The sequence below is a fragment of the Pteropus vampyrus genome, unplaced genomic scaffold (assembly GCF_000151845.1).
Source record: "Pteropus vampyrus isolate Shadow unplaced genomic scaffold, Pvam_2.0 Scaffold351, whole genome shotgun sequence".
NCBI lineage: Eukaryota > Metazoa > Chordata > Mammalia > Chiroptera > Pteropodidae > Pteropus > Pteropus vampyrus.
Genome location: NW_011889132.1, coordinates 1,732,259 through 1,756,463, shown reverse-complemented (window position 1 = coordinate 1,756,463; position 24,205 = coordinate 1,732,259).

Here is a 24,205-nt window from a genome sequence, read left to right as displayed (position 1 = left end):
ACTGTGTTGAACACTAGAATTTTGCTGAGGGTAGATTTAAGGTGCTCTCATTACACTCCAAAAAAATGGTAATTAGATGAAGAGATATGTTAAATTAGCTTGACTGTAGTAATCATTTCACTATGTATATCAAATCATAAGATATTATACACCTTAAAATATACAATTTTTACTTTAAAATAAAAATAAACTTTAAAAGCTTATTGCTACCTTTAAGAAAGCAACTTATATTAAACATGCTTTTTTAATTTTATTGAGTTGTCATCAATTTTCTAGAATAAATGTACCTGTTGAGCTCCTGTGTGGATGCATAAAAAGTTATTATATCAACTGTATTAATTTTCAATGGCTGCCATAATAAATTATCACAAATTTGGTGGCTTAAAACAACACCTCCTTTCACTGCCCTGGAGGTGAGAAGTCTGAAATCATCATTACTAGGAAGAAATCAAGATATTGACAGGGTCACACTCTCTCCAATGCCTATTCCAGTTTCTCATGGCTGCTGGAATTCTTTGGACATTTCTGGGCTTGCAGCTACATCACTCCAATCTCTGCCTCCACAGTCACAATGCTATCTTCTCTTCTGTCCTGTGTCGTTTATTTTGAGAAATCAGCTGCCAGTTATATGGATGTTCCCTTATAAGTAACTATCTGTTTTTCCCTTGCTACTTTTAATATTCTTTCTTTGTGTTAACCTTTGGCATTTTTATTATGATGTGTCTTGGTGTGGGCCTCTTTGGATCCCTGATGTTTGGAATTCTCTGAGCTTCCTGGGGTTTTATGTCCATTTCCTTCACCAGGTTAGGGAAGTTTTCCATCATTATTTCTTCAAACAGCTGTTCAACATCTTGATTTTCTTCACTTACGCCAGACATATTTGGAGCCTTAATAGTGTCCCATATCCTCCTTAAATTATTTTTATAGTCTTGGCATCTTATCTCTTGCCATTCTGATTGAGTGTCCTTGGCTTTCCCATCCTCTAGATAGGGCATTTGATCCTCTTCTTTATTCATTTCGTTTATCCCTTCCCCTTGAATGTGGGCTGAACCTAAGGATTCGCTTCTAAAAGAATACAGCAAAAGTGATGGCATGTCATTTTTGAGATTGTTACAAGACTGTGACTTCTGTTTTGCTGGAATTCTCTCACTCTCACTTGCTCCCTTTGATAAAGCAAGCTGCCACGTTATGAGCTGTCCTTCCAAAAGTCCCATGTGTCAAGGAACTGAGGGTAGCCTTTGTCCACAATACAACAAGGAATTGAGACTCTCAGTTCCATAGCCCGCAAGACAATGAATCCTGCCAACAACACTGAGTTAGCTTAGAAGAGGATAATTAATGCCTCAGTTGTACCCCGAGATGACTAAGGTCCCAGACAACACCTTGATTGCAGCCCTCTGCGAGTCTGAGCTGGAAGGCCAGCTAATCTGTGCCTGGATTCCTGACCCACAGAAATAAGAGATAATAAATGTCATTTTTAAGTGACTATGTTTTGAGTGTCATTTGGTTAGGAAGCAATAGAAACTAAGATATTACTGTTCTCTTAGATTTCTGAGACAATATCTATTTTCTTATATCTGGAAATTTAACATGGTACCTGTGCTGGCTATTAAAATGTTTAAAAAATTCATTGGCTCAAAAGCACTCAAGCCTGGTCAAGATTTTGGTATGTGAAACAACTGGTAAATTGGAGCCTGTGGCTCCCACTAAATTATCCAATCAAGATTTGAACATTAACAATTATAAAGTTTAGAATATTAAATCATAATATTTTTGTCAATAATTTTTATTAAATCCACACTACAAATTTGGAAAATAAGGGGAGATTAGCATAGAAATAGAGATGAATTGGTAAAAGTCTTTCACTCTGTAATGTCAAAAATAATAGTACCTAATAATTTATATTTTTTAGATATATTCTATAAAGTCTACATGAAAATTGTCATTTTGAATGCACAGACACTAAACAAATATTGTGGTGATGAAAAATAGAAGAAACAAGAATGACAGAGTAGTGTATATATGTGGTATACTATGAAGATGGAGGAATTGGAAAATTTTCCTGACACAGACCACAAAATTGACAACAAACTATAGTTGTGTTGATTACTTTAATATGCAAGAGTGCCCATTATTTTATATTTTTGAAAGGTAAGACTGCTTCTTTCTTTGAATTCTTATTTCCAGTATTCTTACCTGCCTTGCTATCTATGCCTGTTACCAGGAAAACAAACTGGGCCTTTGCTCAAAATATATAAAATCTCTCATACAAGATAACCATGAGATTTGCCATTCATCCTGTGATCTATCCATCCTCTGTATCCATTTATGTCTTCTTTCTACCTGTGATATTTTCCAAACAATAGAAGACCCTACTCCTGCTTTCATCCAAGTACTAGCTTCTTATCAAACTTTCTCCCCCAGACACAAGGTTAGAACAATCATTAGTAATGGACTTGTTTCCTCAACTCATCATTGCAGCATTATTCACAATAGCCAAGCCAAGATATGGAAACAACTTGTGTACATCAACAGATGAATGGGTAAAGAAATTGTGGTATATAAATGTACAATGGAATATTATTCAACCTTAAAAAAGGCTATCCCTCTATTTGCAACAACATAAGTTGACCTGGATAACCTTATACCAAGTAAAATAAGCCTGAAACAAAGAAAAAACCCCCACGTGATCTCACTTACATGTGGAATCTAAAAAAAGTTGAATACATATAAGCAAAGAATAGAATAGTGGTTACTAGGAATGGGAAGGTGAGGCAATGGGAAGATGTGGGTCAAAGGGCAAGAAGTTGCAGTTAGCTAATGTATAGCATGATGACTATAGTTTAATAATACTGTGTTGAACACTAGAATTTTGCTGAGGGTAGATTTAAGGTGCTCTCATTACACTCCAAAAAAATGGTAATTAGATGAAGAGATATGTTAAATTAGCTTGACTGTAGTAATCATTTCACTATGTATATCAAATCATAAGATATTATACACCTTAAAATATACAATTTTTACTTTAAAATAAAAATAAACTTTAAAAGCTTATTGCTACCTTTAAGAAAGCAACTTATATTAAACATGCTTTTTTAATTTTATTGAGTTGTCATCAATTTTCTAGAATAAATGTACCTGTTGAGCTCCTGTGTGGATGCATAAAAAGTTATTATATCAACTGTATTAATTTTCAATGGCTGCCATAATAAATTATCACAAATTTGGTGGCTTAAAACAACACCTCCTTTCACTGCCCTGGAGGTGAGAAGTCTGAAATCATCATTACTAGGAAGAAATCAAGATATTGACAGGGTCACACTCTCTCCAATGCCTATTCCAGTTTCTCATGGCTGCTGGAATTCTTTGGACATTTCTGGGCTTGCAGCTACATCACTCCAATCTCTGCCTCCACAGTCACAATGCTATCTTCTCTTCTGTCCTGTGTCGTTTATTTTGAGAAATCAGCTGCCAGTTATATGGATGTTCCCTTATAAGTAACTATCTGTTTTTCCCTTGCTACTTTTAATATTCTTTCTTTGTGTTAACCTTTGGCATTTTTATTATGATGTGTCTTGGTGTGGGTCTCTTTGGATCCCTGATGTTTGGAATTCTCTGAGCTTCCTGGGGTTTTATGTCCATTTCCTTCACCAGGTTAGGGAAGTTTTCCAACATTATTTCTTCAAACAGCTGATCAACATCTTGATTTTCTTCACTTATGCTGAGCAGATGAATATTTGGAGCCTTAATAGTGTCCCATATCCTCCTTAAATTATTTTTATAGTCTTGGAATCTTTTTTCTTGCCATTCTGATTGAGTGCCCTGATTGGCTTTCCTGTCCTCTAGATAGGGCATTTGATCCTCTTCTTTATTCACTTTATTCCTTTGTTTATTCCATTTAATATACTTCTCATCTCAGATAATGCATTCTCCATTTCAGACTGGTTACCTTTTATACTTTCCATTTCCATTTTTATCTTTGTTGGCATTCTGTACACTTCCCAAAAGTTCATTGAGCATCTTTATAATGAGTGTTTTGAACTCTGCATCTGTTAGATGACTTGACTCCATTATATCTGGATTTCTGTTCTGTTCTCTCATATGGTTTCTGCTTCCTTGTCATCCCATTTTGCCTTCCTTTCCGTGTCTGTTTCTATGTACGAAGCAAAACTCCTAAGTCTCTCAGTCTTATTAGTGTGGATTTGTGAAGTAGGTGTCTGTTCAGTGGCATAATCCTGAGACGGGTTCACAGGCCAAACTTAGCCCAAGCCTCTACCCCTCTGGGGCCACCTGTTAAGATTCAGCAAGCAATCTACAGATGCTGTGCTTATAGTTGCCCCAAAAGGCCACACCAGAAACCAAGGCCAGCTGCCTCCACCAGTGTGAGTCTCAGCAAGGAGCACCTGACTCGCTGAGGATATACCTGGATGTGGCTTGGGTGGGGCCCGAGTTGGGGTAGGCAGGGTTTCAGGGAATCCTCTAGGCAGAGCAATCTCTGTTATCCAGTTTGATGACATCACAGCTATGGCTGTGCTGTGTCCACACGCTGGGAGGGGAGAGGGATCAACAGGGAACAATGGATACTGCCGGCACTTCTGTACTGGACGAGTCTTGCCTAGGCCCTCATTCCGACAATATCTCCTTGTAAGTCCCTGGTGCCCCCTGCGCACAGCCAAATTGGCACTGGTGGTGCTCAGAGCAAGCAGGTCTGTCGCCATGCAAATCCGCTCGTGGATGCGGGCCCTTTGAGAGGCGTCTGCCTCTGCTGCTGCCACAGCCTCCGCCTCCATCTCACTCAGCCGCTCTGGACCGGGCAGCCCTGTGTCTTTGTCCCATCCTGCCTTCTGCCCTTGCAAGGTGCTTTCTTGGACTTCTCTCTAGTTGTGTGGCTTGTTCATCTAGATCCCAGGTGGTTTTTCCTTGCTACTGCTCCTTGTTTCCATCACGACTTTGATTTGGTCACCAGAGGGATGAACAGAAACTCTATCATCTACGCCATTTTTTTCTCCCACTCCTATTATGATTTTCATTGACATTATTATTTTTTTTTTTTTAGATTTTTGTATAAAAATTACCCTTGCTTCATGAAACCAGATTTTTAACCATTCTATGGTATGCTATTTTTAAATGATATCTGAATAATCAATTTCATCAAGGTGAGTTGTTAACCGATATGATGCCCAGTGTTCTTTCAAATAATATATTTCTCATAAATTTTCAATGCCTTTCATGACAACTGGTTTAAACAATTTTGATACTTTATGTTCTGTTAAAAAGTCATCTACCTTGTTTCAGTTGTCAAATTTGTCACTTTTTGTGTAACATTTTTCTATAATTATTTTAAGCTCTCCAGTACAACTGTTTCCTTTCACACACACACACACACACACACACACACACACACACACACACACACACATTTTTTTTCTTAATTAGGCTTATGAAGTGTTTGTCTACTCTATGTGGTAAAGACACCTTGGAGTTCATCTTGCTAAAGCAGCAGTACCTGGATAAAAACTCCAGGCTTTTAGATGAGATCTCTGAAGAACTACATTCTAGAAGTAATAGCAAAGCAGAAGACCAACTCTCCCAAAGTATGAAATCCAGACTCAAATAATCTCAGATCCATTTATCATGATAATATGCCCATATCTACCTTCTTGCTAAAAGAAAATTAAATCATCCCGGTAGAAATATAACATCATTTAGGGCTTCTAGAATTTGTTATACATTTTGTCTAGTGTTTGACCAGGCATGTGTATTAATGCAATGGAATACTTACTATTCATCAACAAAAATAAATGACCTATCAAGCCATTGAAAGGCGTGGGGGAGTGATGTCATCTAGATGGCAACATAGGTTATTCCAGAATTATCTCCCCCTCACAAGAAAAACAACTAACAACTATTTGAAAATAAAACATCACTGAAAGGATTCTAGAACATGGGAGTGAGGCCGAAGCACTCCCTGCACCACAGACCCAAGATAGACTGCAGTAAAAGTGTAGGAGAAGTGGCTGGACACTGATCACACTTCCCCTCCCCCAGGCCAGTTCCCCACCATGTGGAGAGGTCTCCACTGAGGCTCTGGTTCCTCCAATAGGAAAAGAGAATCCAGAGGGGGCAACCAGCACACCCTAGAGTTGTGAGTTACCTCATCATGGGAGCCCCAACTCTGGTTTCCCGCCATGGGGACTGCAGGGTTATCTGTAGAGCTCAACCCCTGGGAATCAGAATAGGGAGAAGCAGGGGAGAGACTTGTGACAACCAGCACTCAGATCTTGACAGACTAAGTTCATACCTGTGGTGTCCAAGAAGTAATCTCAACTAGCAGCTTCGCTCATCTGCAGAACCAAGTGGGCATTGCACTCTGACTAAGAAACTTCTTGGGGTACAGATCTGCCTGATTCAAGTCCTCAAAGGAAGTGTTTTGCCAGCACTAATGCCTAGTTTGCCCACAACCAGGCAAAGAGCTGAGTTACAGCCCCATCCACTGTGGAGAGTGTTTCCCAGCCATGTATGACCAAAGAGGCCGGCAAGAACACCTAGAAGCTGTGTAGCCCAGCAATACTTGAGCTGAGAGGTGGGTGCACAGAGCCGATCATCACCTGAGCAGAGCCAGTACCAGGCATGGAGAGGTCCCTGCTGTGTGCAGTCAGGAGGTTAATTCATGGCCAACCCTGAGGGTAAAATACCTGGCCTCCCTCAACCAGAGAGCCTTTTTGGGAAACAGAGTTGCTTAGAGTGGTCCTTCCCTTTCCCATTCTGGCAAGAAAGCTGAGACATAGCATAACATGCTGTGGCTACCAGCCCAATCTGAGCAGAAGGGCTGGTGAGAACACCTGGAAGCTGTGCAACACAGTGGTGCATGAGCCAAGAGAAGGACAGAGAAAAGCCAAGGAACCTGTTTGGTGAGGGAACATGGGGTGCAGGTCAGCTTGAGTTAAGACAACAAGGAGCTTAATGGCTTTAGAGCTGCTTCTCTTGCTGCACCCAAGTAGGGAAACTACTTTGTAACCCCCTTCATTGCTGAAGACAGCTTTTGGCCCACCTGACCAAAGAACCTAATGAGAGCACATGGGAGGCTACACAGCCCATCCAACAGCCCTGCTTACAGTGGCACTTGAACAAAGAGCATAGACCAAGAAATTCAGGAAATTCAGTGCACCTTCCTGCCTGATCAGGGTCCCTAAACAACAAGCCATACAGGCCCTGGGTCCTGTCCTGCTGCCCTGCCAGGACAGGGAAGCTAATTCATAGCTCCATCTACTACTGAATATAGTACCCAGTCCAGATCATCTAGAATCCAGGGAACCATAGAGTCCGTCCTAGAGCCTCAGTTGGGTAGGGAACCAAGATGGTAGTCCTATCCAAATATTCTTAGTCAGTGGCATATCCCATCCCCATTCCTGACTGCAGAGCTTGAACAGTTGCTTCGCTCCAAAATACACCATAATAGCAGGCTCCACCTGCCCAAGGATATTGCCAGTAGACATGTCCAGAAACCTAAACTTAGCTGATGTTGAAGAACTGTCTCTACCAAAGCAAACCTGTAAGATCTGGAAGAGGAGCCTGATTACTCAAATGCACAGATACCAATGTAAGGAATCAAAGATAACAATAACAAAAAAGAAGTAAATATGATACCACCAAAGGAAATGAATAAAGCTCTAATAACTAATACTAAAGAAATGGAAAAATATGAACTGTCAAATAATTTAGAATAATCATCTTAAAGAAATTCAGTGAACTACAAGAACAGACAACTAAATGAAATTAAGAAAACAATGCATGAACGAAATAGGAAATTCAACAAAGCAATAGAAACCTTCAAAAAAAAAACCAGAAATACTGGAATTGAAAAATACAATAACTGAACTGACAAATTCAATAAAGAGTTCAAAAAGCAGACTCAACCATGCAGAACAAAAAATAAGACATTAGAAATTATCCAGTCAGAGAAGCAAAAATAAAAAAAGAATGAAAAGGAGTGAAGAAGGCATCCAAGACTTATGGAGGTTAAAATGTGAGGTGAAGGAGAAGTAAGAGTATAAAGTTTAGGCATTTCACATTGAAGTTAAGTTGTTATCAACTTAACATAGGGTGTTAAATTTAAAGATAGTTCATGTAAACCTCATGATAACCACAAGGGAAAAACCTGTAGCAACTACACAAAAGAACATGATAAAGTAGTTAAAGCATACTGATATCAAAAGACATCCGAATGTGAAAAAAAAAAAAGACAGCAGGATAATAAACAAAAAACAATGGATCTACAAACAAGAAAACAATGAATAAAATGGCAATAGTAAGTCCTTATCTATCAATAAGTACTTTAAACATGAACAGATAAAATTTTCCAATAAAAAGACGTAGAATGGCTGAATGTATAAAAAGACAAGATCCAACAATGTTACCATCATGGAAAAGACAAGAGACAGCAAATGCTGGTGAGGATATGGAGAAAGGGGAATGCCTGTGCATTGTTGATGGGATTGTAAATTGGTACAGCCACTATGGAAAACAGTATGGAAGATTCTCAAAAAATTAAAAGGACTACCTTATGATCCAGCAATTTCAGTACTTGGATTATAACCAAAAAAAATGAAAACACTAACTCAAAAAGATTAGTGTTTAGAGCTGTACTACCATGTTCATAGCTTTATTTACAATAGCCAAGACATGGAAACAACCTAAGTGTCCATCAATGGATGAATGGATAAAGTGGTGGTATGTATATACAATAGAATATTAGTTAGCCATAAAAGTGAGGAAATCCTGTCATTTGTGACAACACAGATGGACCTTGAAAGCATTATGTTAAGTGAAACAAGTCAGAGAAATACTGTATGACCTCTTATATGTGAAATCTAAAAAAAAAACGACAAAATAAATGAATAAACAAAATGAAAAAGAAACAGACCCACAGCTATAGAGAACAAGCTGATGGTTGCCAAAGGGCAGAGGGTGGGAGATGGGAATAAAAAATAATAAAAACAAAAATAAAAAATAAATACCAAACTCAGAGAAAAAGAGATCAAATTTGTGGTTACCAGAGGCAGGTGCTGCAGGAACTGGGAATTGAAGGAAAATGATCAAAAGGTACAACTTCCAGTTATAAGATAAATAAGTACTAGGGATGTAAATGTACAACATGGTGACTATATTTAACACTGCTCTATGATATATAGGAAAGTTTTTAAGAAAGTAGAGCTTAAGAGTTTTCATCACAAAAAGAAATTTTTTTTAAAATTTTTATTGTATCTTTGTGAGATGATGTATGTTAGCTGAACCAATTGTGGTAATCATTTCATAATATATATAAGTAAAATCATCATGTGGTACACCTTAAATTTGTACGGTGAAGTATGTCAATTATTCCTCAATAAAACTGGAAAAATAAACATGGAAGAATTTTAAATGCATATTGTTAAGGGATTGAAGTTAGTCTAAAAGGCTACCTACTGTGTGATTCTAACTGTAGACATTCTGAGAAAGGCAAAACTATAGAGACAGTATAAATATCACTGGTTGCCAGAGGTTCAAGGGGAGAGAGGGAGAAATGAACAGCTGGAGCACAGGGGACTTTTAGGGCAGTAAAACTATTATGATACTATAATGGTGGACACATGACATTATGCATTTGTCGAAACCCATGGAATGATACTATACAAAGAGTGAACCCTAATATAAACTATGAAGTTTAGTGATTAGTAATGTTATCGATGTTGGTTTACTGGTTTTAACAAAAATATCATACAAAGGCAAGATGTATTTAATAGGAGAAATTGTGTGAGGTGTAGGGAGAGGGAGAAAGAATACATGAGAACTCTATATTTTTTATTCACATTTTTTTGTAACTCTAAAAGTGCTCTAAAAATAGTCTATTAGTTAGAAAATGATTACCAGACATGCAAAGAGACAGGATCAAAGGACTGATCATTGAGAGGTATAATATTAAAAGATAAAGTGGGTTCACAGGTGATCCAGATATTAGCATTTTCGGACACAGACTTTAAAATAAATAAGATTATTATATACAAGAAAATAGATGGAAAAATGGATAATTTTTCTGGATAACTGGTACCTATAAATGCAATTAAATGGAAATTATAAAATTGAAAAAACAAAAATAACTGAAGAATATGTGTGGGATTAAGAGTAGATTAGACAGAGCAGAGTAGAACAGTTAAATGAAAATAAATTAGTAGAAAGTACCTCAACTGAAGCAAGGAAAGGATATAAAATAAATAAAAGTGTAAGGTATAGATGTAGATATACAAATACAGATACACACACCTCGATATCTCAATATCTCAATATCTCAATATATATATATATATATATATATCTTTGGAGTCCCAAAGAAGAAGTGTGATAAAATGAGACAGAAGCAATATTTAAACAGCTACTGGCAAAAAATGTTTCCAAACTTTAACTAAAGATGATACATCTCAGAATACAAATTATCTACAAATCCAAAGTAGGAAAAAATACAAACAATACCACACCTATGCATCATAGTGAGTCTTACAGGGAAATACTGAAAAAAAAAAAAAAAGAAAAAAAGAAAAACTTTAGAAGAACATCAAAAAGACTGGCAGCTTACTGTTCAACAGAAACAGAAAAATGGTAGTAGGAATAAATGAGTGTGCTCCTTAAAGTTCTGAAAGTAGATAACAGCTAAACTTAAATTGTATAACCTGCAAATATTTTCTCAAAAAGAAAAAAAACCAAATGAAATAAATTTATTTTCAAAGACAATCTAAGATTTGGGGTTGAGGGCATGGGGTCAGCAGACCTTCATTAAAAGAGATACTAAATGGTATTCTTCGGGCAGAAAAAAATGATTCCAAGTGAAAGTACAGTAATGCAGAAAGGAATGAAGCGCTTCAGAGAAGATAAAAGAAAGGAAAATTTAATGGGAAATTTGAAGGGAAGGAACATCATGATTTCAAAAGATAGAACTGTATTTCTCTGTTGTATTTAAAAAATATATACATGAGATAAGACCTCCAAGGCTGGTAGGCAGCTCCGTGAATCCAGCACCCTTATCATTTTGCCCCATGGTGACCAACATTTCACAAACTTTAAGATGGATGAATTAACTAATTTATCACATCCACGTTCCATCCAAGAGGAAGGACGAATGAAGAACATGCTTCTCCCTGGTTCTAATTGGAATAGGGCAAGATCCTGTCCCAGTTGGACCAAACAACTTCTATTTGTATCCCGTTGATCAGAACTTGGTTATATAGACACAGTTGGCTGCTAAGCAAGCTGGGAAATGTAATCTTTATTCTGGGCAGCAATGTACCCCACTAAACATCAGGGGTCCTGTTGTTAAATTAGAAATTGAGAAGGGGTTGATTTGGAGAACATCTAACAGATTTGCAACTCAACTATCCATTAACAATTTTTTCTTATATGAAATCTTATCAACCTATTGCCAAGAGAACACACTCCAAAACCTCATCTCAAAATCCAAGCTCTGTGGGTAATAATCATCTTCTCCCTCAGATTCATATGTGATACTTATTTTCCAGACATGTTTTATGACCTCTGATTATTTATTATTAAATGATGGAGTATTTATAGAACAACCAAAGTGAAGCTCTCATTCATAAAATGGAAAATAGGAAAAACACACAGCAGTCACTGATTTTTAGACGTTATTAAACCCTGCAGGGTAGGAACTGCGAAAATTTCATATCATACCAATGCAGTAATTGGAAGTCCCTCTGGTCGTGTCTTCTGGGAGGGTTTCTTTTTTTAAATTTTCCTTGATGGTGCCTGTCTTTGCCCTTTGGGAGGCTTTTTCTTTTCTTTTCCATTATCTTCCATGGCCACATTTGAAGTATAGTGGCAGAACTTTTGCAACTAACTTCATGTTGGTGCATCTTCAGAGGCCTGGCAATTGCTTTATGGGTTAAACAGTTACAGGATTTTGCAGTCCTAACTTGTATTTCGTGTTTGTTTTCTTTGGGATTTTTTATGGTAAAAATCTTTACTTCAAAAACATAATTGATTTCTGGCCTATTTGCTATGGGCCGGTTCCATATCTACACATGTATTTAAGTCTTAAGACTCTAGTGTTTCATTTACTGGCCTCTTAAGTTGTAAGCAATCCCTGTCTCTCAGCTTAATAGCAGCTCCTTGTGGCCATTATAAATCCTAGAACTTGATGAAAAGGAAACTTCCTAAATATCCTCCTTAATTAAAAGTTCTCTGCCCTTTTTGGGGCAGAACATCCTGCTAAAGCTACCCCTTGGATATAACACTTTCTAGAAGGTTATTTTTCACATATAAAAATAAATTCTAGAAATAAATCACTTAGAGCATCATAATCTTCAGGTATTCCAGCACTTTCTATCTTGTAACCCCATCAGACTCAATGTGTAGCTTCCAACTAATGATCTAAATTAACTGGTAAGCTTTTTGGAGCTCTGCTACATCTGCATCCCAGCCAGAATAGAGGACTTTGCTGAAAATTTAATCTTTAAGCCAGGCAGCCATTGAGAATTCTATTACTTAAAAAAAAAAAAAAGTCAATTTGCATTGGAGGAAAACTAGCAGTCTTTCCAAAGTTATCCTTCACTCTGTCTTTTAATTTTTAATTAATAAAATTTCTATTCACTTTGAACAATAATTTTGCATTTAAAATGCAACTAATAAAATTGCATTTCAATTCTCCCTTATGACTGGTAAATCTGTTATCAATATTGTGTTTAATACATATTGTTTTTCTAATTTCTTATGATTTTAAGTTTCTTAACGTAACATGGTTATTTATTCTTTATTTTTGAGCATTCTTTAATAATAAAGGTATGTAACATATAGGTGCAGCTTTTGCTGTTATCCATATATTTTGGTATAGAATGTTTTCTTTTATATTGTTGTACAGGAAGTTAATAATTTCCCTTCTGATTTATTTTGCGATAAAATAGCTATCTAGTAGTATATGTCTTTGCTTCAAAGTTGCTAAGAATTCTGGTAAATTATTTTATATAATTATATCTACTTTTATTGATTTATTAAAATTAGTTAAGGTATTCCCTGAGGCAAAGGACAAGATAAATTTTTAAGTGATTCTGGGCACATGTTTTAAAGAAACTGCATATACCATATATGACATATGTAAGGTTCTGTGTATTTGCCTATTTTCATATAAAATCAAGAGTTTGATTGAAATATTTATTCAATAGCACAATTTTACCTTTTCAAAAAGATCTATCCATTTCTCAGGGAGCTGTGTTAACATTAGCCATGATAATTTTATTTTGTTTAATGTATTTATTTACTAACTCCACTGTTTCTTATACATTATTTTAGAGATGAAAAGTCTGTTGCGGGTTTATTTTCTATAATTTTATGTTAAAAAGTCTTTTTCCCCTCCCTTGAAATTTTTTTTGGATTTTTTTTTTTTTTATTATCTTTCCAGGATAAAAATTTCATCAGGATAATTCTCTGGCTCTTTTTAAATTAAGTTTTTTATTTTGAGATAATTGTAGATTTAATACAATTGTAAGAAATATAGAGAGATTCCTTACATTCTTGACCCAGTCTCCCTCAATGGTGACATTTTGTAAATCTATAGTACAGTATCACAAACAGGATATTGACATTGATACAGTCAAGATATAGAACATTTCCATCATCGTAAGGATCCTCCATGTTATCCTTTTATTCCCACACATACTTCCCTTCCTCCTGACCCTACCCATCTCTAGTCCCTGGCAACAACTGGTCTGTTCTCCATTTTAATAATTTTGTCATTTCAAGTATGTTGTGTAAATGGACAATTACAGTACATAATCTTAGATGTTGACTTTTTCGCTAATTCTGTGGAGATCTGTCCCAAGTATTGCATGTATCAATAGTTTGTTCCTTTTAATTGCTGAGTGGTAGTTTATGATATAGACTTCTTATAGTTTGTTTAACCACTCACTCATTGAAAGATATCTGGGTTGTTTCAAATTTTGGATTATTATGAATTAAGCTTCTATAAACATTTGTGTACAGGTGTTGTGTGAATATAAGTTTTACTTCTCTGGGCTAGATGCCCAAGAGTACAATTGCCAAGTCACATGATTGTTACATATTTAATTTTATAAGAAATTATTAAACTGTTTCTCAGAGGGACTGCACCATTTTACATTTCTACCAGTAATGAAATGTATCAGTGATCCAGTTTCTAAGCATTCTTGTCAACATTTGGTGTTGTCACTGTTTTGTTTTGTTTTGTTTTGTTTTTTTAATTTTAATTATTCTGACAGGTATGTAGTAAAATCTCATTGTGGCTTTAATTTGCATTTCCTTAATGGCTATGATGTTGAATAGCTTTTATGCCAGCTGTATATCCTCTCTTTGGAGAAATGTATCTTCGGGTCTTCTTCCCTATTTCTAATTGGCTTTTATTTTTTTAAGAAAGTGGTAAGTTGAAAGTTCTTCACATACTCTAGATATTAGTTTATAAATATTTTCTTCCCATATATAGCTGTGTTTTCACTTTATTAACAGGGTCTTTCACAGAACAAATGTTTTAATTTTGATAGGTCCCAATTTATCAATTTTACTTTTATTAATAGTGCATTTAGTGTCAAGTGTGAGAATTTGTTACCTAGCCTGAGATCCAAAACATTTTCTCTTTTAGTCTGAGTTTATGTTTTACATTTATGTCTTGGATCCATTTGAGTTAATTTTTGTATAAGGTATGATGTTTAAGTTAGGAGTATTATTATATTTTGACCTATGGTTGCCCACTTGCCCCAGCATCATTTGTTGAAAAGGCTGTCCTTCCTCCACTAAATTCCTTTTGCACTTTTGTCAAAAATCAGTTGGTCATATCTTTAAAGGGGTATTTCTGGATTCTGAATTCCTTTCCGTTGATTTATGTGTCTATCTCTGCCAATGCCCCACTGTCTTGATTTTTAGAGCTATACAGCAAGCCTTGATATCAGGTAGAAGGTTTCCTCCCACATACATCAGTGTTAAATATAGTCACCATGTTGTAATTTACATCCCTAGAACTTATTTATCTTATAACTGGAAGTTTGTACCTTTTAACCACCTTTTTCCAATTCCCAATCCCACAACACCTACCTCAGATAACAACAAATTGGATTTCTTTTTCTATGTGTTTTGTGTTTGTTTTTAGATTCCGCATATAAGTGAGATCATACAGTATTTGTCTTTTGCTGTCTGACTTATTTCACTTAGCATAATGCCTTCAAAGTCCATCCATGTTGTCACAAATGATAAAATGTCCTCACTTTTATGGCTGGATAATATTCCATTGTATAGACATACCACCATTTCTTTATCTATTCATCTATCGATGGACACTTAGGTTGTTTCCATATCTTGGCTATTGTGAATAATATTGCTATGAACATAGGAGTTTAGATATCTTTTTGAGTTAGTGGTTTTGTTTCCTTTGACCATATTCCCAGAGTTAGAATTGCTGGATCATATGGTAGTCCTAATTTTAATTTTTTGAGGAATCTCCATACTGTTTTTCATAGTAGCTGTTCCAATTTACAATCCCACCAACAGTACATGAGGATTCCCTTTTCCTCACATTGATGACAGAAACTCAAACTACTTCACATGATATACAAGGTCCTTTTACAGTCTAGAATCATCATTTTTTCTCCTTTCTGCCATCTACACTCACCAAATGATTCACTTTTCTCTAATCAAGATGTACCTCATCACAATATTCCTTTTGTCCTGTTATTTTTTCCTCCTGGAGTGAAGTTGTTCTTGCCTATCTCCTTAACCCACATTCCTATTCATTTTCTAAAACCTATTTAAATATCATTACTTTCTCAATCAAAGTCTTCTTTAGGTACTCTGTACAATTAACAGTTCTCTTATTCTTTCTGTGCCTATAGTATTTTTCACATTATTTTTATGGTCTACTACTTATTACTAAAATGGTTTATTCATATGATATTCCTAATAGACTGAGGCCTAGGGTCTTGTCTTAATTTATCTTTGTATATTCACGGGTATAGTTTAATGCTTGATATATATTCAGAACTCAATAAATGATTCATTATCAATAAATTAATCCATACATTGCCTCACTCCTCATTTTTAATGTCCATCCATCTCTTACTTAATACAACCCCATCTGTAAAATGTGGAATAAATTGAACCAAATCTTTTTTGCCAAATTTTTTTTCAATCAGTGATGGTAAATGATGTTAGAATTTTTTCTACTTCTGTTGGACAGCTAGTGCCTCTCTAGAGAGCTGCTTGAAGGTGCCACATCTTGATGAGAAGAAGGTGAAAAGTACTTTGCTTAATCAGTGATAAGTGTTGTTGGTACGAGAAGGTTGATAGTTGGATTTGTGCTATCAATTTGCCATCCCTAGTCTTGTTTTCCTAAATTTGTTATATCAATTTCTTTCAAGTCATGTCTGCATTTTGGGAGAAGCCAAATGCAAGTCGTACAGCTAGGAATTTCTGATCAAAATATATTTAAATTGAATTTTGTTAATATGTAAACTCTGTACATGTTTTAAAACATGCACAAAATGTGCAGTTTCCAATCAAATCATTTCATAATGATTTCTGTTCTTATGTGATCAATGTCTTTACCATCATAAAATTCTAAATGATTTGTTACCAAGCATACTTTAAGAAAACAGAAAGTGTATTATAACAATAGTTTCTTATGTTCTTACTTTTTAAAAGTAAAAGTAGGAAAGGGAAAACAAAAAACTGACATGAAAAGAAAAAGCCTGACATGCCCATAGATCAGTAACTTTTATAGTCATTTAAATGCCAGAAGGGATGGATGAATTATTTATAAGTACTCAAAATCCTTTATCTGAAGACTTTTCAGTTTATACTCCCTTGATTCACTGCCTAAAGGGAGTTTGATAGCAAAAGAGTAAAATCCCTGGATCTACAGCCACACAATAGTTCACACAGATAACCTGTGTACTCCTCATGGGTAATACGAACATCAATGGAAGTCTCAAAAGATTTGTGACCTCTTGTGAGTGTATTTTGATTTCCATCCACTTACTTCACAATCTAAGCTGACAACAAAATATTATCTCTGCAGGAATATTGAGAATGTGTCCTTCCATTTAACATTTGTTTTTTCTTCCTTGCTTATAATGTACAAGTATACAAAATGAAGACAATCTTAAAAAGCAATGTTTCTAGTTATCAAAAAGTGAATGGAAGACCATTTGACAACATTTATAAATTCAGACTAAATATTAAAAGGATATGCCTTCTAAATGAAGAAATATGTGTAATGGAAGATTAAATGAGGCCACTTCTCTTTCATTTCCCCAGGTAAAATATTAATTTTGAATTACATCTAATTCTCAATCATATTGTATTTATTAACCATTTATTAAGCACCAACATAGCACTTTTCCAGTTAGTCGATGTTTAAAGAAATTAAAGATACATAAACAATGTAAAAACTAGCTGTATTTATAATTGGTGCTCACCTAAACATCTTCTATATATCCAAAAGCCTGATGGAAAGTTACAAACTAAAGATGTTTACAATCTGCTGACTTCAAGATCTCTGTTGACTCTGAGGTCTTAGGCACTACCATTATTGAAATCAAGTTTGAAATTTCTAATAATAAATTCACTATTTCTGCTGAAACAAAAATCAGAAAGATACTATATTCCATTACATTTAAATAATTCAATATAATGTAATGCACAGAACCTGACTATAATTCCTCCTCCATAAATATATTAACACTATCTCATGGATTATTTTATTGGACTATCCAGTTGTAATCTTAGAAATTAGAGAAAATGACCTCAAATTGATCATACTCAAAGCAAATAATTCTTTATGGTAAGAGAAAAAGTGGATAAAGCAATGGATTATGCATTTTAAAAGCAATCCAAATAGAATTATTTACAGACGTAGGGTCTTGTATGGTTCTGTGGATTAGATAAGTGCTGCAAAAGAAAATTTGCATGTTTGCAAAATTAGCATATTTGCATACATTTGCCTACATGTCTTTCCATATGCATTTTCTAGGCTAAAAGGTGACCATGTTAGCATTACAGTATAGAAATTAAAAGTCTGTACTTAATTTAATATCAAACCTCATAGAATCTCACATCTGGGAAAAACACTTCACATTACTTACTAAAAGTTTTCCATTTCACACATGGGAAAATTATCTTAACATTGCCCTTATCCCCAGAAAGGCCTATTTTCAGTTGTTACAGATACAAAATATAGAAGAAGCATGAAAATTCCCTAGTTTAAATAAATATCTCTTTTAAAATAAATGATTCTATAACGTAAGAGTTATTGAAAAACATCTCATTAAAAGAATTCCTTATTTATTATCAATTAAACAAACATTCTTTATAATTGAATGTTTATTATATGAAAGGCATAGTGCTAACTTCTAGAGATTTCATTTGATTAAATCAGAGTTCTTCCATCATTAAGCTCATAATTTAGAAAGAAAAATAAACTTGTATCCACCTATGCTTTTTAAAAGTTCTACAAGAATTCAAATGATGTAACATTTAATTTCATAAAATATATTTAGTAACTTTATATTACTTTATGATGTGCAAAAAAACTTTCACATACATATACTTATGAAATTCTCACAACTCCATGAGGTTGGTATTATTATTGCAATAATAATTACAGATAACCAAGAATCTGATTTAAGAATACATATATAATGTAATTAAGACCATACTCATGTCAAGAAAATAATGTATATTTAACCAAAAAAGAAGTATTTAATTTCAAGAGGTTTATATTGTTAAAAGTTTAATTAATCTTATACCATATGAATTATGACATTGTTTTAGAAGGCTATCTTCTATTAAAAGAAAGTTTCAACATTTATCAAGGCATTGTTATTGCATTCTAGGAAAAGGTTAGAGAATTTAACATTTAACTTAGAATCTCCTATGCGTTAAATGGAACAGCCTAAGGCAAGGACACTGATGCATAAGCTATAGGAACATGTGGCCCAAAAACTTCTCATGAGTGGACAATTACATTGCTTGCTCGCACAAGTTATTTCTTTTTAGAAATATAGTCCTTACCAACCACAAATCTTTAATATAGTGAATATAGCATCAACCACAAAGTTGAAAGAGGTCAGAAATCATAAAGTTTAAGTTATTGCTTCTGACATCCTAGCAGACTAAGTAACTTGAGCAACTGTCAATGAGAAAGAAAAGGAAAATGCTGGACAAAATATTTAAAAATATTTTAACTGCATCCAAGAGTTGAAAAATTGGTTAAGAAACACTCAGCGGGCAATAAAATAAATGTAAACTGAAACCTAGAGGAAAAATAAGTTGAGGAATGGCTTTCGACTTGGTAACACTTGAGAAAAAGGTGAACTTGAACTTTGGTTTTTCAGACCCTCTCAAGACCCAGAAGAGAACAGGCTAATCCAGCAGTCAGCCAAGCTGGGGTGTCTAATAAGAAATATCCCCAACATAGTGCTGGAGTCCCAAGGAACTATACCTTCAAAATAAGAATATACTAGAAGCAAGTCTGCCTCCCTCCCTCCCTGCCTCCAGAATAATGCAAGGAAATATGTCCAACTGAACTTTTCCATTGAATGCAGGAGAAGAAAAATTAATCTTTCTTGAAAATTTGTAGCTCAAATCCAGCCCTTATATGCATTTACAGCCTGAATTCTCACTACATGAGTAATCTGAAAAATCTCTAGCCAAGAATTTAAAGTGTCCAGAACTAGTAAAACCTCCTAATAGCCTGCAGAAGGAAATAAAAATACTCTCTGGAGAAACTCACGTAAAATCCAAGCTCCAAAGGATTCCCAAATATAAAGTTTCCAAAATATAAATTCAAATTAAAAAATTACAAAACACAAAATGAAATAAAGTATTATATATGAAAGCCAGCAAAAGAATCAGGCAGTAAGGTCAGACCTGCAGATACTCCATAAATTTGATTTATTAGAAAAAGAACATAAGAATAAGTATAATGATAGATTTAAAAAAATAAATGATTAAATATGAGAAAATAAAATATAAAAAGGAACAAACAGATCTAAAAATATCCATATTGAACTTGAAGAATTAAACAACATGATATTGGATATTAAGAGCTCAATAGGTGAGAAAACATGTTTAACAAAATTTCATATCAATTTTTAATTTAAAAATAATTTCAAAAAAGTAATAGAAGGAAACACCCTTAGTTTGATAAAAAATAGCTCCACGAATCCTACTGTAAAAATCACAATTAATGGAGAAACATGAAGAATGCTCCCCTTAAGTTCAGGAACATAATATGACTTCTATTTAACATTGTATTGAAGTTAAAAGCCAGAACAATAAGTCAAGTAAATAAATGATTGGAAATGGAGAAACAAGATTGTCATTTTACTTAGATAATACCATTGTGTTTTTAAAATTCACCACCTATGGATTATTTAATTACAGACAAGTAAGCTTTTTAAAAGTTGCTTGATAAAAAAAAAATCAATGTATAAAAATCAATTGCAAGTAAATGGAAAGTGTAACTTTTTCAGTCTTCAAGTTTATATTCAGAGTAGGGCATACATCTATATTTACAGTTAAATAAATATTAATGGAGTGGAGAACCATGTAATCAATGCCTAGTCACAAATTAGTATATTGTCAGCACTGCGGCAACCACTTACGTGCTCTTCCTTAATCATAACTACTTCCTTCTCCCTAAATGTCAACACTATTCTGGTGGTGTATTCCCTTACTTTTACTACTAGCGTTAACATATATGTAGGCATGCACAGGCAATATAAATTAGTTTTGCCTAGTTTTCATCTTTATATAAACATAATTATACTTAACATATTCTTTCATGTATTATGTCTTTTGTGAAGATACCAAAAAGAAAAAAGTAAGTAATTAAATAGAAAAAATGGGCAGCCTACTTGAATAGGGACTTTGCAGAAGAAACCCAACTAATGAGAGAACATGTAAATAATCAGGCTCATTACTAATCAAGAAAATATAAATTAAAGCCACAATGAGATGTCATTCCATACCTAACATATTGAGGGGAAATTTTTTAAATATCAAGCATATATGAGGATGTGAAGTAACTAGAACCATTATGTACTGTGGTGAGAATGTAACATGGTACAATCACATTGAATTGGCTTGATAAAATGCAACTTGAAATGCACATATTCTATGTTTTAACTATTCTACTCTCAAGTAAATAACCTAGAGAAACTCTTGTTAACTAATCAGGAATATTCATATAAGCAGTTCTTACCAGCATTGTTTCTAGAGCAAAACCTGGAAACAGTTCAAATGTACATCAACAGTAACATAGATAATTGAAACAATATATGAATCCCAATATTAAACAAATACTATAGAATATAATACTATACAAATACTACAAAATTGATGGATCATAGTTACAAGTGATGAGGATGAATACAAAATGCTAACATTTCTGGACCTCAGATTCCTTGTCTATAAAATTAGGGGTTTTCCCAGAAGATGAATTATAAGCAACCTGAAAAAAAAAAACCTCTAAGAACATATTATTAATGCTAAAAAATCAGATTATTCAATAAAGAATAATTCAAAATATAATTCAGAATGTATTATGCAGAACTTAGGTGATTGCATTTAGATAATTTTTCACTTAACTCTTTTTTTTAATTAATGGATCTTCTGTCTGTAGAAGGGGAAGAGTCTGTAATGCAAGGTTATACAGGCAGAACTATCAGCCAAGGTAGGTTGAAATGTGACTAGTCACAAGATTTTACCAAGGAATATTAATTACCAAGAAAATCGGTTGTGGAAGTGCCCTGTCAGGAGGAAAAAAGTTAAGTCTGAAGCTGAATAGAACAAAGTACTGAGCACAGAGAGAGACAGCTGGTAACATGTGAAGAAGGTAAGCTTCAAACAGAATAAATGTTTATGTCAAAAAATACTGGAAAAGGAGGCTCAAGGTCTGAGTAGGGTGGTCCTGTCATTTCTGGTAGGAGTGTTTCCTTATATTGGCAGAATGGTACTGCACATCTTAAATGGCTCTATAAAAAGAAAATCAAGATCAGATTAAATCAGGCACATTCAGGATTGTGTGCCAATCATGAGAGTATTATGCTAAGTGAAATAAGTCCTACAGAAAAGGACAAAAACCATATGATTTTACTCATATGTGGGGTATAAAACAAAAAGCAATAAATGAACAAACAAAACAAAAAACAAAAGTCATAGATATAGACAACAGAATGGTGGTTACCTGAGGAGAAGGAGACCTGGGGGAGGTTAAAGAGGGTAAAAGGGGTCAAATATATGGTGACAGAATAGGCTAGACTTTAAGTGTGGAGCAGCACAATAGAGTATACAGATGTAATATTATAAAGTTGCACACCCAAAATTTATATAATGTTATTAGCCAATAGTATGCCAATAAATTTAATTCAAAAAGAAAAAGCAAAAGAAAATCAACCAAAGCCATTTGAGAAGTTGGGGTGGGGAGAGAGGCTTGCCAGCATTACAAATTGTAAATTAATTTCCAATAACTTTTTGAGAAGTTTATTACATTATCAGTTTCAGAGAGGAGGCAATAGGATGACATAGTAATGTGGAAATTATATTTAAACAATGGAACATGGATTATTGCAACATAGTGTCTGCTTTCTCCTCCATAACTTATTATTATTTTTAATTTAGGCATAGCTGGCATACAATATTCTATTAGTTTCAGGTGTACAATATAGTGATTTGACATTTATATATCTTACAATGTGCTCACCACACTAAGTCTAGTAACCATCTGTCACCATGCAAACCTATCACAATATTATTAACTATATTCCCCTTTATCTTTTTCATCCATTCTCCCCACCTCCTTCCGGCAACCATTAGTTTGATCTCTGAGAGTTTGTTTTTGTTTTATTTTGTCTTCTTTTTTTTTTTTAAGAAAAAATCGACAACTGGACATTCAGATCAATTTGATTCTGTCTACCAGGAGACAGGGATCTCTGTAGTTTTATACTCTGAGAATCTCAAATTATGTTTCTAGCAGCTGGCTGTTGGATTACTAGTACATACGTTTATTGCCTTTGTACCTACAACCGACCACCTTTGCCCCTTCATCACTGTGACAACAGTTGTTTTTTGTTTTGTTTTGTTTTGTTTTGCCTTCCTCATGCTCCCTCTCATTCCTGGATCCAGACCAAAAAGGTAGTCTTCCAGTTCATTCTGAACCATTTTTGTAAATTGATGATGGTTATATCAAATGATTCAAAATTCTGCACCAGACACTGTGATGCATCAATTTTAATTTACTCTTATCCTTGTCATAGGTAAGCAGTAAAGGCATAGTAATTCAGTGTCTTCATCTTTGCAGTAAACCACTGGAAGATAAAAGCTAAACTCAAGTCGAATAATGTCTAATTCAAGGGGTTTCAAGTTGTTTTTTCTAAAGGCAGAGACAGAAATGGGGATTGTTGAACAAGTAATTTATTGAGGGAGTGTTCTCAGGAGAAATGGAAGTGAAGGAAGCAGATACAGCAGATGAAAAAAGTTAAGCAAGAATGTATTCTAACTTGGAGTCTAGATTGCGCTTGATCCTACCTACAGGGAGTTCTGGAGCATGAACTGCACCACAGAGTAGGCACTGCTTGCTATCTGTATGCCTGTACCAGTCAGTCACTGGCCAATGGCTGCTCCTGGGAATGGTGGTGGCATTAAGGGTGAGGAGGGGAGTATTTCTCAAGAAAGATAAGAGTAATTCTCTGGAGAGGGGCTAGCTATGAATCTTAGCAGCCAAAAATCACAGCAGCTGAAGGATGGGAGTAAATAGCCAGGTAATGAGTATCTTGGTATGGAGTCAAGAAGATCTACTAGAAGTAGAAAGAAATTTTCTAGAAATACAGTGTTTATTGGACCATGGAATTGGTATAATAAAAGTTGCCAAGTTTGAAATCTGTACAATATATTGCTTGATACTTCACAAGCATATTTCAATTTACTAGAACAAAAGAGACTATGTTTTTAGAATAACTTTGGTTTAAAATGAGACAAGATCTACACTTTTAGAACATAACTACTAATAAGATTTCACTGAGCAACAATACTTATAAACTGAATCACTGATGATTGTCAACTGGAAGAAACTATACCAATACAAATTGCAACATTTTGAAATAGTTGACAGAATAATGAAGATTTGGGGCATTTCAAGACT